Source organism: Equus caballus, chromosome 16, assembly GCF_041296265.1.
Source record: "Equus caballus isolate H_3958 breed thoroughbred chromosome 16, TB-T2T, whole genome shotgun sequence".
Lineage (NCBI taxonomy): Eukaryota > Metazoa > Chordata > Mammalia > Perissodactyla > Equidae > Equus > Equus caballus.
Window position 1 is genome coordinate 26663584 of NC_091699.1, and position 16883 is coordinate 26680466.

Below are 16883 nucleotides of genomic sequence, written 5' to 3' on the forward strand. Positions count from 1 at the left end.
CTCTGACTCCTGGGTGGTTCGGCCATTCTGAGGAAGGAGCAGCAGATCTCAGGACAGGGGGAAAGCAGTGTCCTGTGACTTGACAGTGGCTATGTTTCTACCAAAAGCTACAGGTCCTGTCTGGTAGCCCTTCCTCAGAGCTCTCTTCTCCCTGTAACCGCTTTCTATTGTCACATTGGACAAGGGACAGCAACAGCTCTGGGACTGCTTCAGCAGTTCTTGTTGGTTTCCCGCAGCCCTGTCCAAAAAGATGTGGCCCCTTCTTTAAACTCCCTTCCACTGCCCCTTTGAGTATGACCTATATATAAGAAAAAATCAAAGTGAAAGCAAGAGGAGGTCAGGTTTTACCCAGAGAACACACAAAACTTTGGGTCCTTTAAGACTGCCAAGAGGACACGTACCCGGTCCCAGCCTATGGTATTCTCTGCCACTGGGCACTCAGGTCCAATAGTGCAGGAACATCAAGTTTTTCAAGATAAGTCAGAAGTACGAATTTTTACGTGACATCTCCAGTTTTTAAACACTGGCTGAAATATTTCTTAAATATTCCTTAGGCCAAAGAAAACACATATGTAGGCTGGGTTCGGTCTAATTGACACTGGTTTGGATCCTAAATAGACTATGGTTCCTCTTCTTTAGAAAAAATAAATGCTTTTCCTTGCAATATATGATTATAACAAGAAAGGTAGAAATTCTCATCTACACAGCTCTTCCTTACACAATTATTTAGTCCCAAAACAATAATTCACCCTCCCTCATTTGAAATCACAAGGCAAAACACAGGAACATCCACAACTCGAAAGTCACAGGAATTTTAATATCTTAGGGCCTATTCTAAATGTATGAATCTAATCAAATCATTTAACTTCAGCATGGTTCACTCCATTCATCTGCAAAATCAGGATAATGACTGCTTTCCTACCATCTTCACAGAGATATCTGGCTGAAAAATGAAATAATACACAGTAAATGAAAAGCTCATTTGAGCTCTTCAGAGAATAAAGTGCTTGTTTAAACCAAAGGGATTAGTAAGAAAAATCTCAGAGGTTTGCCAAAGCTTTTTTTCTTCTCAAGCCACATTTCATGACACCAGGGTAACTATGAGTCAATGTCTCAGGCCAACAGAATCTTATAGAAGACCTACCCAAATCTAAGGTGCTGGTTCTCAACCCTGGCGGTACCTCAGAATCTCACCGCAAGCTTTAAAACATCCACATGCCTGGTCACCATCCCAGGGATTCTGATGACAGTCATCAGGATTGGTACTTTTGAAAAGCTCTCCAGGTGATCCTCATTTCAGCCAAGCCTGAGAACTACTACTCTTAGGATCTTTCAGAGATGTGAAACAGTCACAGCTAGTATATGTGTCTATAACTGATGTAGGTATCAACAGTTTTCCATTTGATTGCATCATCAATCACAGTTCACATTTATTCGCATACATAGGGATACACACACATCCCTATCTTTATCCATCCATACACTGAGTATGGAACAGAACAGTAATAACTATTATAGTAAAATGCCAGAACTTATTGAATGCTTAATAAGTTCTACTAAGCTGTCTACAAATATTGCCCCATATAACACTCACAATAAGGCACACGAGCTGGGTATGGATATCACCCCTCATTTCTATAGAAGAAATCAGTCTTAAAGAGATTAAAATGACTTAGCCAAGGCCACAAGCCAGGACTTAGCAGACTTAGATTCAGAACGCTGGCAACCTAATTATTGCAAGCACTGCATTAACCACCACACCAGTTTGTTTCCCACTGTGCCAGACATTGTAAGGATTTACGACATGCGTAAAAGGAACGTGTGCCCTCAAGAATTTTATGATTGTGATGCATACTAAAATTCATAGGCTGAATAGGAAATGATAAATTGTAGTCCCTGGAGTTAGGGAGAGGTGATTTTAGAAGATAGGCAACGAATGGCTTTGCTGAGCTCCTTTGAAACTACAGGGGAACGAGCTGCACCAAAACATTGGAAGAGAGAATATAAGATCACCCAGAGAAGAAACCCTGGTCAAAGAATAGAGTGTATTTTTATATTTGCCAAATTCAATACATTTATTATTCTTATCATCATCTGCCAGCATCATTTGGATTGGATGTTTATGCCTCCCTAAATTTACCAAATTGTTACTTTAACCAGCATACCATGATTTTTGAAGAATTCATCTTAGTTCGAACTCTATTCCTGATTCTTACTGAAAAATAGTAAATAAATACACACACACACACACACACACACACACACGCTCCTAATCATTTCACTTCCAAAGAGATAAACAAGCTGTAATCTTTTGGTAGGAACAAACTAATGTGAAAATGAAATTAACATTTTTTACAGAAAATAAAAAAATTGAAAACAGAATATGCTGTCTCTTTGTATTTTTATTATCTAAACACAATGGGAAGGTAAGCAGGATCATTTTTTATCCACAATACATAAAATCTCAATTAGTTATGGTCTATTTGTGCACTGACTAAAAACATTCGTTAACAAAACAGAATTTTCTAGTTTACTGGATAAATATACCAGAAGAAATTGCAGAATAATGTTAGGTTGCCAAGCAACCACAGCTCTACTCCCACTTGTTTGTGATCAATCCAACTCATTCATCAAGCTTCTTATCCCAGTGCTAGAGAATTCCAACCAATTTGTTTCTTGGGAAAATTATAGTGACTTTCGGTAACACAATAACACTTTTATTCTCGGAAGATAAACTTGGATGTTCTCTTTATCAAAGGGATGTGTTAATTCATTATTCTCTACATGGTGCTAATGAGAAAGCTATAATTAACTAACTACACCATTGCAAAACACATAAAATAAACTGCAGTAATTAGTAATGTTTAAGGTGGTAACCAGCCTCCAAAATTAGAAAAATACAGAATCTTTCCTCCAATAGAGATAAAGAGAAAGGAGAAAGCACCATATCTAATTAAATTGAGAATTGTTTCCATCCCCCCTTAAAAACGGTGAGAAGCATGTGATCTCCAAAATGTGAGAGACGTCACTTTAATAGCAGAGAAAATGGCTCAATGCCAATTCTACTTGTAGGTAGACATAAAATGCTGGGGAATAATGTACTCTTTTCTTTGAAAGAACGCTTAGCACAATATTTTTTCAGGAATGAATAGAAAGAATATTATGCTTTCACTCATTAGCTGTGTTAACTTAGCATATTGTATGTAAATCACCATAATAATTGCATTCTCTTCAGACTGAATTAGTTAGTTAGAACGAAGCTGTAATCAAAATGTTCATAATTGAAAATATAGTATTCTCAGTCTCGATTTGAAAAAATAACAAGGAGCACTGATTGAATCAGATAATACAGCACATCATTGCAAACAGCCTTACTATAGAGACAAGTGGGTCCTCAAGATTATACCTTTACATGTCAGTTAGCTCCCCAAATTCAGACTCAACACTCCCCATCTGTCACGGTTTCCTTCTGTCACCTTTTGTCTTTGGCCTACCTTAAGCTTTCCATGTGCATCACTGCTTAGATTTTTAGGGAAAATACAAAATAGTGAAAAGCTAAATTTTCATTTCTAAAATACATTAGACTCTGTGGCACTGTTGGCTGTCATAAATCAAAGGGCAAAATAATTTCCAATAAATGAAACATTTAATGCCAATGCTCCTGGGAGACAATATGTAAATGATCACATGAATTTCAGGCAAGCTGTCACGCTAATTCCTCAAGGTACCTTTTAAAGATGACATATTCACTGTGAAGAATGGGGTGCTGTCATGCAAAAGTCAAACTTGAAGCAATATTCTGCTATCTGAATTGATACTCACAGGGCTTCCTGATGCTCATTCCTTCAAATCTGATGCCATTAGCCCCTCTATTACTTAATTTTCCTTTATGAGATAAAGACTAGTAGAATCCGAAATCAGTCTTCATCATTACTCTTATTTAATTCTCCATAAAAATGAATCACCCTAATTATTGCAACAAAGTAATGCTGGCTCAAACAGCGTTCTATCCTCAAAGATTTCAGAAGTAACACTACAAAATCAAGCTTCTGTCCAGCCAATATTTTCCTAGATGAGGTCTATTTTGTAAAAATTATAAGGAGCTTTGTGATGGTGACATGTGTCTGGTTGTACTTGCTTCAGATCCACCAAGACATGCCTATATTTTAATAAGCAAATGAGTTTTTAAATTTTTATTGAAAACCAGTTCATTTAATGGGTAAATTAAAGGTAACAAATATATTATATGCAATATCAAATCCTATCAGACCTGCAGTTAGTTCCATGGGGTGTATAGTTTGCTTATGACCAGGTAAATTGGAGTATCTGTATAACCACGAGGCAGCAATAGACATCTACAGCCTTTTCTTTAAAAAGGAAAGGACCCATAAGTATATTTGCAACAGAGAACAATCTGGAAAGCATATATTAATCATCATAGTCCTGCACTCACGCAGTAGAGTGGATACAGACATGCCCCCAAAGAGATTTCTAATGACCTGCCATAGCCAGTACTCACACCTGCCCAGAAAGAACTTTTTGTCTCCATTTATTCATGGACAATATTCAGGAGCTTGCAAGGAATGATTATGCACTATGCTCTGCCATTACTGGAGGTAAATCCACGGCAGCACTTAAGGCCATGAAATGGAAAGGTGGTTTACACGCTAGATTCTAGAATCAAATTAAATTATGAAAGCCATAGAGTGGTCTACCACAAAGAGACTGAAATTAAGACAAATCCAACTGCAACATCAGCACGTGAAAGAGGAAACACAAAGTCTTACATACAAAGTCATAGAATAAACTCTTTTTTTTCCTGTCTCTAAAAGTTTCTTCAAATAGCTTTCTAAGCTGGGGCTGGCCCCGTGGCTGAGTGGTTAAGTTCGCGCGCTCCGCTGCAGGTGGCCCAGTGTTTCGTTGGTTCGAATCCCGGGCGAGGACATGGCACTGCTCATCAGACCACGCTGAGGCAGCGTCCCACATGCCACAACTAGAAGGACCCACAACGAAGAATACACAACCATGTACTGGGGGGCTTTGGGGAGAAAAAGGAAAAAAAATAAAAATCTTTAAAAAAAAAAATAGCTTTCTAAGCTTCTCTCTTAATCAATATACTGACAAGCCAACTTGACCAGGAGTTGGTCAGTTTGTATCTTCCAATCTGCTGCAATCCACAGTTCTGTAGGAGTTGGACTGGCCAGTAATACTAATATTAATTGATATTTTCTAAAATTAGAAAAAACTATTTTGCCTTAAATAACGATGCAGAGAATGAAGAACCCACCATATCTAATTAATTTGAGGATTAATTCATAACAGTAACACCATCAGCAACTATAACTTTTGAATGTTTATTACGCATCAGACAAGGGGCTAAACTGTCTATTTGGATTATCTCATTCCAGTCGTGCAACGACTCAATAAGGGTATTGACATTATCCCTATTCTTTAAAAGGGGGAACTGGGAACTGAGGCACGGAGTAGCTAAATGGCTCGTCCAAAATCACACATCACAGAGATGGTGGAGCTGGAATTCCATCCCACGTGGGCACCCAGAAAGACTCTGCCATGAGCTGGTCCAGGTGGCTCACTAGTTGCCCACCTCCGCGCGCACGCGCAATCCCCCCCAGCCCCCCGCCACTCCCGCCCGGGGCGTTCCAGGGAGCGCGCAGTAGCGCACGCGCGTGCCCGGGTGGCCACCGGCCGGCTTGGGGGCTTCTCCATGGCTTGCGCGGGCGGGGCTGAGGCCGGCGCCCCTAGCTGAGCGCTGAGCCGGCGGCTCTGTCCGCGCGGCGCCGCCCTGCCGTGCAACTACAAACCTGCCCTCGGCCACTTGCCTCCCACCGCTTCCCCTGCCCGCCCTCCCGGTTGACAGCCCGGCCACCACCCCGCGCTCGCCCCAGGGCGCGGCTCCGGGCGTGGGTACCTGGGCGGCGCGGCGGCGGCTTCTCCGACCCCTGGTTTTTTGCAGGAATTCCTCAGCCCTGCCCCTGACTGAGAAAGTGCGGCTCGCCGCGAGCAAGAGGAGTGGGAAAGAAGGGGGTGGCTTTCCCCAGCCTCCCGGCTCCAATCCCTGCTCTCCAAATTAATCACTTTCTCCCTGCTCCCTCCCCACGCACACTCTCACTCAAAAAAAGAGAGAGAGGCACAAAGAGGAAGCAGGGACCATCCGTGACTGGCATCTCTAGCTCCCCCAGCTCGGCTACCAGGGAGCCATGGCAACCAGGACCCTGGCCTGCCCTCTCGCCCCCACGGCAGTCTGTGGAGGTGGAGCTCCTAACCCTCCCCGTTTACTCGCCCCCTCAACCCACCAGTCCACAGATCCCCCATATGAAGCTGGCTGCGTGCACGGAACCCCACTGGGATCCGGAATCCTCTCCTGAGAGTGGGAGCAAGATAGGGCTGGGGGGAGAGGGGAAGGAACTGAGCCCTACGACCCAAGAGTAGGTCTCGGGCAGGGAGGAATGAGGCCAGGACTGACCTCCACCCCAGCTGGACCTCCGACCACCCACTCGAGAGAGGGCTGGAACCTTCAGGAGGCTGTGGAATTCTCTCCAGAGAATAGGGCGGGGTAGGGGTAAGGGAGGTTGTAGGAATGACAGGGTTAACCTACCAGTGACCTGGAGGAGAAAGTGGGAGCTGGAGGATTCGAGGACCGCCTTTACTCCATCCGACTGACCCGGAGCTGTCTGAATCCAGCCTCAGCCACCAGGGGGCGGGGCTGGGTGAGGGGGTGTCTCTTCCAGGGTTAGAGCTGAGGGACCTGCACCATCCCACTTTGGGCAAGAATGGAGCCCTGATTGCGCACCATTTCCTGTCCACAATGGGGTTGATCCCCTCCTCCCAGGAGCAAACCCTTAATCCTCCCTACATCTCGCCCTAAGAGTTGGCTATCGGTGACTTGGCTCTTCCCCCCCGAGCTAGCAAGACAGATGCAAATCGCCCCTACCTCTGATACACCTGAGTCGCTTCTGATCCGTTCGGTACCTTCCCTGGGGGAAACTTCCCCCCGAGCTGGCTTGGAGCAGGAGGAGGACGTGCAGGGTCCGGCAGCACCGCGCGGATCCAGGGGAGTTTCTTGCCGGCGCTCCGGGCTGATCCGCACGCGAGTCGCTCCGAGGAGAACCGGCCGCGCCCCGCCCGCCGCTGGCACCGGCCGCGAGGACGCAGGACCTGTTCTGGCTTGCGCTCGGCTCCACGCCCTCCTGGCAGAGGCTGGCTCGCGCCTCTCCTCTCTTCCTCGGTTCTGCTCCGCCACCCCTCACCCACGCCGCTTGTTTTCCCTCCCTTTGCACACTCCCATGGGACAGGGAGAGTTACAGACGGAAGACTTTTATTTCATGGTAAAAAACAAGGGACGAAGCCAAAACTTTGCTGGTCGTTTTCAGCATTTATGGTCAAAAGAGGTGGAATCGCTACCCCTTTTATCCGCAAAAGAGAGATTTTAAAGACACCCCTCCCCCTCCTGATGATTCCATTCGGTACATATTCCAGACACGAGTCGCCAGTCTGATTTCCCCCATTACGGCACGTTGGAGGGATGTGATGCCATGGACCTATTAAAAATATTCTTTTTGCTTTCCTTCCTCATTTAGAGGCACGATGGGGCTTGCTATTTAATTTACAAAAGATGCTTCTACTATAAGCTGCCAAATTATTACATACATAAATTTCAGCACCTTCCACTGTTACCATTTTTAAAAATTTTGTCTAAATGCTTATGGTCTATAATTTTACCATATTGTTCCCCAACGTTTTTCCTATTTTGTATTAATTCACTATGATAGGATGGAAGAAAACCCTGCATGCTTATTTCCAAGGCAAAGGGCCATTTCTGATGCCTTATCAGTTCCACACAAAAATGTGAATTTTATTTTAGGATTCCAAAATTAGTATGGGAACGTTACAGGCTTTTTACAGTATAAGTGATTTATATATCCCTTTCTCTTTTTTTCCCATCATGATCTTATTTTGCAAAATTTTCACACAATGCCACTTAAAAAAATTCTGTTGCAGTTAAGTCCTCTTTGATGGTAAGAGAATCATTGACTTCTAGTTTTTACTCCACTAAGGCAGTGAGGTTGACCGTACAGTCTGGTTTTGTTCTCATCTAGTGCATGGAACAATGAGGACATTTAGAGCTATGAGCTACCCTCAGAGCTGGATGCCCCTGTAGTGAGTGGCAAGAAGGAAAGTAACTCAGGCTTCTGCTTCAGAAGCAGCTGAATAAAATAGTTTGAAAATGAATAAGTGGACTTTTAAATTTTAATAATTGCTAACCTTGCAGCCCCGATTCTGTCAGTTCATGTGTGGGCACAGTTCTTACTGAGTGAGTTGCAAATTGCAAATGCAAGTGAGGGCAGGGTTTGTCCTGAGTTTAAATTGTACTGCTAGAGTAATTTCTTTGCCTTAGGCATCATTATTCACGTGGCGTGTTTTCTAAAGTAGAAACAAAGATGGAATATTGAATAAAATTCCAACAGGGAAAATACTGTGCCAGTAGGAAAACATTTCCAAGGTCAAGGAGACACAAAGCCAAGTTGGTCTCAGTTTACCACCTTCTGGGCAAACATCCCCTGAGCAAAGACACAAAACTCCATCCTGGCTAGACCAACGGAGTCCTCTTAAACATCTATCTCTCCTTTTCTCTAGGATTTATTTGCTTGACGTTAAGATCATTATTAAAATATATATTTATTGAACACCTACTATTTATCAGTCACTCTAGATACTAGGGTACAGTGGAAAACTCAATATACAAAGCCAGTTGCTTCTTTTTAAATCAAATATCCAAAAACATGTTAGAGAATACGAAGGCACATTACCTGAAACAAAAGATGAAGGGTCAGTTGTTAAATATGGATTTTTCTTGAAAGGGAAATAACATATTTCTGAGCCTCTAACACTTCATATAAATGAGGAAATAACAGCCCAATAGTGAGCTCATAGCTTGCTAGGGACAGCCATTAAGTCAGCACGAAAGAAGTACCCTTTACCCCAGGCAACTAATTTTGAGAAAGAAGCGAGGGAGAGAGGAAAAAGGTAGATAAGGAAAGAAAGGGGGTTGGGGGGGGGGCGTGGCACAAATGATTAACCAAGAAAGAAGAAAGGAAAACAGTATTTGAGAGAAAGATAGGAAGTATTTTAGCCAACTAAAGGACATCTTTTTAAAGGAATGCAAAAAAGATGATTTAAATTTCCATATCCAAAAAACACCTCATAGCTATTATCTCCAAGGATAGGTTCAGATTTTTAGTAAATACATTATCAAGGGCAGGCAACAAATCTAGGCTTTCCTGGCCCAAGGAAGCTACAGCTCTGCTGCCTCAGCTTCCAGGAAGGAGGGAAACCGAGACCAGAAGGCAGCCTTCAGCCAGAGTGGATGTTTGCTGAAGATACCTTCTGCGGCTGCTCAGAAACCCGCTCTTGGCCCTCATTCTCTGTCTGACACTCTGTTCAGGCCCATTTCCCGTTCCACAAACAACTCTCATCTATCAGGCATCACGCAGTTGCACATGGGTGCTGGAGAAAGACTAGATTCTTATGAGTCACGTGAAAATTGGATTGCATTAGCTTTGAAAGATGTGAATTTATCTCTCACAATTGAGGAAGGTCGTGTAAAATAAAAATGCAACTATCGAACCACAAATGAAGGGAAGAAAGGGGTTCCTTCATGAATAGAAGCAGAAGGTGAGAGAGATAGGCCAGTCATCTGGAAAAAAGAGAAAAGGTATTAAAAGCTGGGGTATTTTTCAGCTTTGACTCCTGATTTCCTGCCCACCCCCAGCCTGAACCATCATTTGGTATTATTCCCAGAGCTGGGGCCATTGGAGGAGTATTGCCTTTTGGCAAAGCTGAACAGCTAGTGATATGGCATCATTCCTAGAAAAATTGTTTAGCAGAAGAGCTGTAGTTTGGGAAATGGCATTTCAGTCTAGCAGTTCCGAATAGTCACACATCGACAGAGTTTTTCTGGCCAACTGCTGTAATAAAGGAAAGCAGGATGTTCTGCTGAGGGATAGGCCCTCAAAGCAAGCTTGGAAGTGCAAAGCGGCCACCTTCAGCTTAGATATTAAGAAAGCTAAAGAAGACCATATTAACTCTGTGGAGTTAAACTGACAGAATCGATACTCCTTTAACTTGTCCTTTAATACAAGAACAAAAGGACATGCATCAAAAATCAAAGGGCAATAATTCTGGACCAATAAAAAGGTAAAATCTTGTATTTCATGCCGTGGATCATTAATACGTGTGATTCTGCCTTAGGAAGTCATGGAACTAGATACTTTCACTGGATTTGAAAAAGGCTAGGTAATTTTATGGCCATTAATAATATTATGCTTATGTGGCTGAGATAATATTAAGTGTTACCAAATCTCATGCTTTAAGGCATCTGTTGATTACTTGTGGAGATCCGAAAGATTTCCCGTCCACCTATAGAAATGCCCAACTGCCTATTGTGGCTAGCTTACTCTCCTATTGGTGGTTTGCTCCAAAGTTCTGAGCAGCCAAGTCATCTCTCAAAGACCTGAGGGCTGGTTTACAGTATGAATTCATATTTGTTGGGAAAAGTCCTGGTGGTTTTGGAGGATGGAAATTTCATCTTAACCTCTCTATTTCCGACGTAATACAAAATCTTTTCAATCTGGAAGGGACTTCATATAACATATTCTCCTATAGCTTCTTTTTATACTTGAGGAAGGAAAGGTTTAGAAATTTTCTCAAGGTTGCACAACTGGTTAGTGGCCTAGAATACATTGAAAATCTCCTAATTCTTAATGGTGCATCATTTTAGAATATGACAGGCCAATGCCATCTTGGAAGATAATTTGATTTATTCCAGTTCTGCTACAGCAAACAGTAATGCTGAATAGTGAGGTGGTGAGTGATACCAGAAGAATAAGGGCTGAACTTTAGAGCCAAATAGACAAAATGAAGGTCTTAGTTTACCCTTTTCTTCTACTTTGTCCAACTGATTTTGGAAATAGGTTTTCCCAATCTCAGTATAAAGGAAACATGTTAAGAGAAAAAGGAGAGGCCTAGTGGGTTTCCTCAATATAAGAGCTTGTGGCAGGCTACTGATTGCTCCCTCCCTCCCTGTGCTCCCACCAGTCTGTTCTTTTTTTTTCTTCCTGAGTGCCTACCTGAAAACTATATTTCCTTGTCTCCCTTGTGACCGAGTTTGGCCCCAAGGCTAGGTTCTCACCAAAGGGACATGAGGAGAAATGCTGTTGGCAACTTCCAGGTCATCTATTTAAAGATAATCTAGAGTCACTCCCGTTTTTGCTCATAACTAGCCCACAGTGGCGAAAGCTTCATGTTGAGGATAACACAAGAAGCCCCATCAGCCTGAGGCCCTGGATGACTCTATGGATCAGAGCTCATTAACTACCGTGAAGAACTGAACTCTTTTCTTTGAATTGATGTTTTTTGGGTCTCTCTATTATAGTTGTTTAACCTTTCCCCTAATTAATACAACCATAATCCCTAATATCAAAACATTTCAGAATTGTCAAGAAAAATAAAAGTGCCAGCTACAGTGGATACCTGTTGTTCTTTTGTTTGCCCAGCATTTATCTACATACATACAGCTCAGCCAATCCTAGTGAATAACATCTCCTATGTTTATGTGACTAAGTTGAGGCTAATTCTAATGCTCCCTATCTATCTTCTGGTCCAGGTATGTGACACAGGCATGACTAATCAATATTTTCCTTCTCTCTGTCTATGGTGATCAGAGCAATGAAAGGCATCAGACTCAAAAGGAGCCAATGAGAGACCTACCGTAGACTTACGCTTAAGCCATCTGGAAAAAACTGAGGATTGCTCAGCAGTCATGATGTAAGCTAGGAGAAGCTAGCTGCTTCTTGTCACCACTTAGAAAGAGGATGGCTGAGAGTAAAGCCACCATAGGGAAAAGAAAAGGAGAAAGACAGATACTTGACACTCTTATTCAAAACCTATGGTCTTCAAATAAGCTGGAAGTAATCTGTTTATTAAAAGCTGAAACTGGAATACATCTGACTCTGTAGGTAGGTAAGGGAAAGGAATTTTAACATAAAATAGTTTGAATCAGTTTCCTTTTATTCACTATAGATTCCTAAGTAAGATTATTATCTTGGGATATGTTGTCTAGTAAAAGGGATGTGCACGTCAAAAAGTCTTCCTTTCATGAGATAACCCATATGATTGGTAGTGACTCCGTGAAATACTGTGTCCAAAGGATTCCAACCCTGAATCTGAGTTCAGCAGAAAAGGACAAAGTGATCTATTAATGTTATACAAAATATGATTCTCATATGCTAGGTATTTGCCATCCTTATTTTGAGGCATTCTTAATTTAAAGTTTGGCATAAATCTAGACATGTGTGGGGATTTTATTTTTTAAATCATAATATAATGGTACATTTTTGGGGGAGGCATATTTTTAGTGTTTTTAAAAAGAGCCATGGACAAATTAGTCCTTTCCGTGCAGTGTTTAGGGGCCATAATTCACACTTCCAATTGACTTTTTTCCTGCAAAATAAACAAGTTAATTACAAGACATGTGTTTGAATCACAAATTGCTAGCATGTGATATACTGTGTTAACACAAACCATAACTCAATTATTTACAGGCATTGCACTGGATTTATTTTCTTTCAGGGGTTAAATTAATCTATTTTTTCATGTTGTTTTTCAGAATATGGCAAACAGACAAACCCAATAAGCCATTCAAAACTCCATGCCACAGTACAATAAGCCCACAGCAAGGGTTCCCAATCTCCTGCTTGTATTGACAAGAAAGATTTGCACTATCTTACAGGCATTAGTTCCTCTATCTTCTGCTATATCTTTTGTGCTTCTCAGTCGGGTAGTTTATTGCCAGCTCATATGAAAATATTTAAGGGCACATAATCAGGCATGAGTTTTACATAACATTTATATTGCTCATATATAGTTTCCTCCAAACAGGCAAAATCTATTGGCTCATATTCCTTTTCCTTTAACTCGGTCCATCCACACTAATATAAATGTGAAACAAGTTTGCAAAATTTACTATCTTGCATATAGAAGCCATCTTAAAAGTTTCCTAAAATTAAGTTGATTTTAATGAATAAATGAGAAATTTTGATGATGAAAGTCTTAAATGTTCTGATACAGTTATCCAATGAGGAAATGAAGAAGTTAACAAGCATAATGAATATATTCAATGTAGGTATTAATAAATGAACACAGAACAAATCAAATTAAATAACTTGATAATATTCTTTGCCAATGAAAAAATAGCAAAGCTCGAATATAATTGCATTACCCAGTTTTAGGATGGATGCCATTTTAGACACTGTTAATAAATGCAACCATTTTAGGGAAAAAGAATATATTATATATTATATTAAAGTTTAATAACATCAGCAATTATATTCAATAAGTTTAAAGATGTCCATAAATTTGATCCTGGGCATTTCACTTCTAAGACTCTACATAATGTAAATAACCTGAAATACTGCTAACTCTATATGCCCATGGATATTCAATGATAAAATTATAGATACATAAGAACATGTTATCAGTTTGAATCAAATGAAATTGTCACTATTTGATCATTTCTGACCTGCAAAAATGGCAATTTCACACTGTTCAACCTAATAAATTATTCTGTAACCCTATGATGAAACAGTCCAAAATTATGTTTTCAAAGACTTACAACATGAGAACTTCTTTTCAATGTAAAGTTATGAGTTTCTTGTAATGGTTCCTTTCAGGACCAACCTTCCTGCAGATAAAAACTATAAAATATAGATGAAATGTAATACATGAAAGCACTGGCAAGTGACCCTGAACAGGCAGATACTAGAGAGGGTGTACACCTGGAAGAAGGGGTTGGCACTGGGTGAGCTTCCGGTTTCAAAGCTTTGAGCTGGAGGGCAGGACTCAGTCTGTTCATGCTCACTGGATAAAACAAGGAAAGAAAACTTGCAGACTTACTGGCTTAAAGAAACAGAAGACACAGTTTGCACAACCAGACCAACCAGAAAATGGTGGAGAAATCCCATCAAGGAGAGAGCCAGAGAGAGGGAGCCTCAGGTTCTATATAAACACCACCTATCCCTGGTGACCCTCTGAAGTATGCATTAGTAGGACAACCTCCAAACAGCTCCGCTGAGGCCAAAAGAAATTGAACTGAGATTTCAACCATCCACTGCAAGGGAAACTGTAGTTTGACCTCAGCTACATTTACTGCCTGCTAATAAAATCAAAATCAACATTATTTGGAGAACATAACAGAATCCAGAATCTCTACAAACCCCAGAAAACAATCCAGGATGACTCAATATATGATTTAACATACATGATCTTTGCTCAAAGAGAAGAAAATGGAGATCAGCCACGAGATGTCCCAGGCATTGGACTTAGTGGAAACAGAATTTAAGGCACAATTATAATTATGCTCAAAGAAATAAAAGAAGATATTCTCAAAATGGATATAAAACTAGGAAATCTAAACGGAAAAATAGAATCTCTAAAAAAAGAACCAAAAGGACATTCTAGATTTGAAAAAAGTATAATATCTGAAATTTTTAAAAGTTCAATTAGCTTAGCAGCAGTTTGGAGAAAAGAGTGGGTGAACTTGAAGCTAGATCAATAGAAATTTTCCAACCTGAAAAACAGAGAGCCAAAAGATTGTGGGAAAAAAATGAATACAGCCTCAAAATATTTAGCATGCACGTAACTGGAGTCCCCAAAGAAGAGAGAAAGATGAAGCGTAAAAATATATTTGAAAGAATAATGACAGAAAAACTACCAAATTTGGTGAAAGTCAGAAATGCATAGATTCAAGGATCTCAGCAAATCTTCCACAGGGTAAATACAAAGAAAGCCCCACGTACGTGCATGCTAATCAACCTGCTAAAAAACAAACATAAAAAGAAAACCTTGAAAGAAGACAGAGGGAAAAACAGCACATTATATACAATTCAATAACAAGTTTAAAGTGCTGAAAGAAAAAAAGAATCAACCTAGAATTCTAGATCCAATGAAAATATTCTTCAAGTATGAAGACCAAATAAAGATAGTTCCAGACAGCTGAAAAGTAAAGAGGGTTGTTGCCATCAGAGCTGTGCTACAAGAAATGCTAAAAGTAGTTCTTAAGGCTGAAGGGAAACAACACCAGATGAAACTCAGATCTTTAGAAAGAAATAGAGTGCTCGAAATGGTAAATATGTAAGTAAATATAAAAGACTATTTTTCTTTCAATTTTCTTAAAGAATATATGACTATTTAAGCCAAAAAGGCCTAGCTCTTGCTTCCAATAAAACTGGGACAATTCCCCCAACTCAAGAGAAAATGCACATTATCACAAGTAAATAAAAATGTCATTTCCTATATGAAGATATGTTTCCATAATCTATATTTCCTGAATAAAAATATAGCATCCTTCATAATGTCGATTTCATCCAGTGTTTTATTATTAGCACAACTATAGAAGCCTGAAGAGATTTTGCAGAAAGATCAGCCCAATTAGATAAAAATGAGAATCCTCTTTTCAGATCTAAATTTTGCATCATTATGTCTCTAGGAAGAGATCATTAAATTATGATTTAGTCACAAGGCTCTTTACTGATTAGAATGCAGAAGACAACGATTTGCATTTGAAAACCAAGTGAAATAAATATAGCTAGTCTACTTAAAAATAAAATAAAAGAACTTAAAATTTATCTAAATTTGAATGAATTGCTTAAGAGGAAGTATGAAACAATGCTGTGCCCAGTGTAATGTGTTTTTTCTGTTATGCATGTCCAAAAGAAAACTGTCAGCAGTGAAAACAGCTAGGACTGATTAATTGATGATATCTTACACACAAGGTGATCAACAACAATTTGTGTATGTCCAACACGTTTTCTTTGCTTTATCCAGTGAAAGATACATTTGCAAGCAGGTTGTTTTTGATTGTCAAAATTAGACTGATAATTATTTGGAGACTGTTTGAGAACCGGACACAATTATTATGAACCAAGAAAAAGTTTCTCTTAGGGTATTTCATCCAATATCATGTCATATCTGTTCTTTCATACAACAGTTGAATATCATGAGTAGAAGCAAGGTGATGTTTTACATTTTTCATAATGACCTAATAACCAGAAATTGTAAAAGCATAATGCATAATGCCTTTTTATTAGTTTTCAAGGCATTGCTAAGTGTTGACCGTGCAGTTAAAAGAGAAAACAAGGCAGAATAAATAAAAGTAAGTTTGCTTTATATCCCTAAACTTTTTTCTTTATGAAATCAATATTTGGAGAATACTACTTTTTTAACACACATAAAAGTACCACAAATCTAATGTGCATGCAGAAAAGATAATTTTCCATTAAATACTACTCAAATAAAATGCAAAGTTTTTATAAACTGATATTATCTGGCAGCCTAGTTATGTCTTTAATCCACACACAGACTCCAAAATTTAGATATAGTAAAAATCTAAAATGCTCACCAAGATATCTAATGAAGCATGACAATAGGCTTTTGAAAAACTTAAAATGCTATCAAAATAGTTTTCATTTTGATAATAAATTAATATATTTACTAGGGGTAAGTTGCAAAGCCTTACTGACCAATTCGTACTCAAATTATTTAAATATCAAGTTCTGGTGCCAGATTTGAAGGCGATAACTGGCAATTAACTGCTTTAAAAGTTTGTGACTAAAGTAAGGCATATGTTCCACACTTGATGAATTACACCCATCCATTATAAGATCGAGAAAAGAAAGGCATTCCCATGCCAACCTTCAAACCCTCAACAAGAATTTATTCGAGCCATAACTCTACACCGATGACAGAGCAAACCAACGTAAAATGGGGGACTTTACCAAAGGAATTGTTTATTGAAGGGTCAGAAGAGG

At 39.9% G+C, this 16883-nt stretch overlaps 1 protein-coding gene across 24 annotated transcripts in view; it reads right to left on the reverse strand.

Annotated features, from left to right (window-relative positions):
* CHL1 (cell adhesion molecule L1 like) overlaps window positions 1–7522 on the reverse strand; it is a 211553-nt gene extending 204031 nt beyond the window's left edge. For 3 of the 24 annotated variants that reach the window (XM_070238595.1, XM_070238590.1, XM_023620071.2), the window contains exon 1: window positions 6953–7402. The gene's annotated coding sequence lies outside the window, so the exon portion shown is untranslated. Of the gene's footprint in view, window positions 1–5929; window positions 6384–6616; window positions 6902–6952 lie in introns of those variants that run through there. The other 21 variants (XM_070238597.1, XM_070238589.1, XM_070238581.1 and 18 more) reach the window with 17 other exon arrangements.
* Window positions 7523–16883: the final 9361 nt, after the last annotated feature.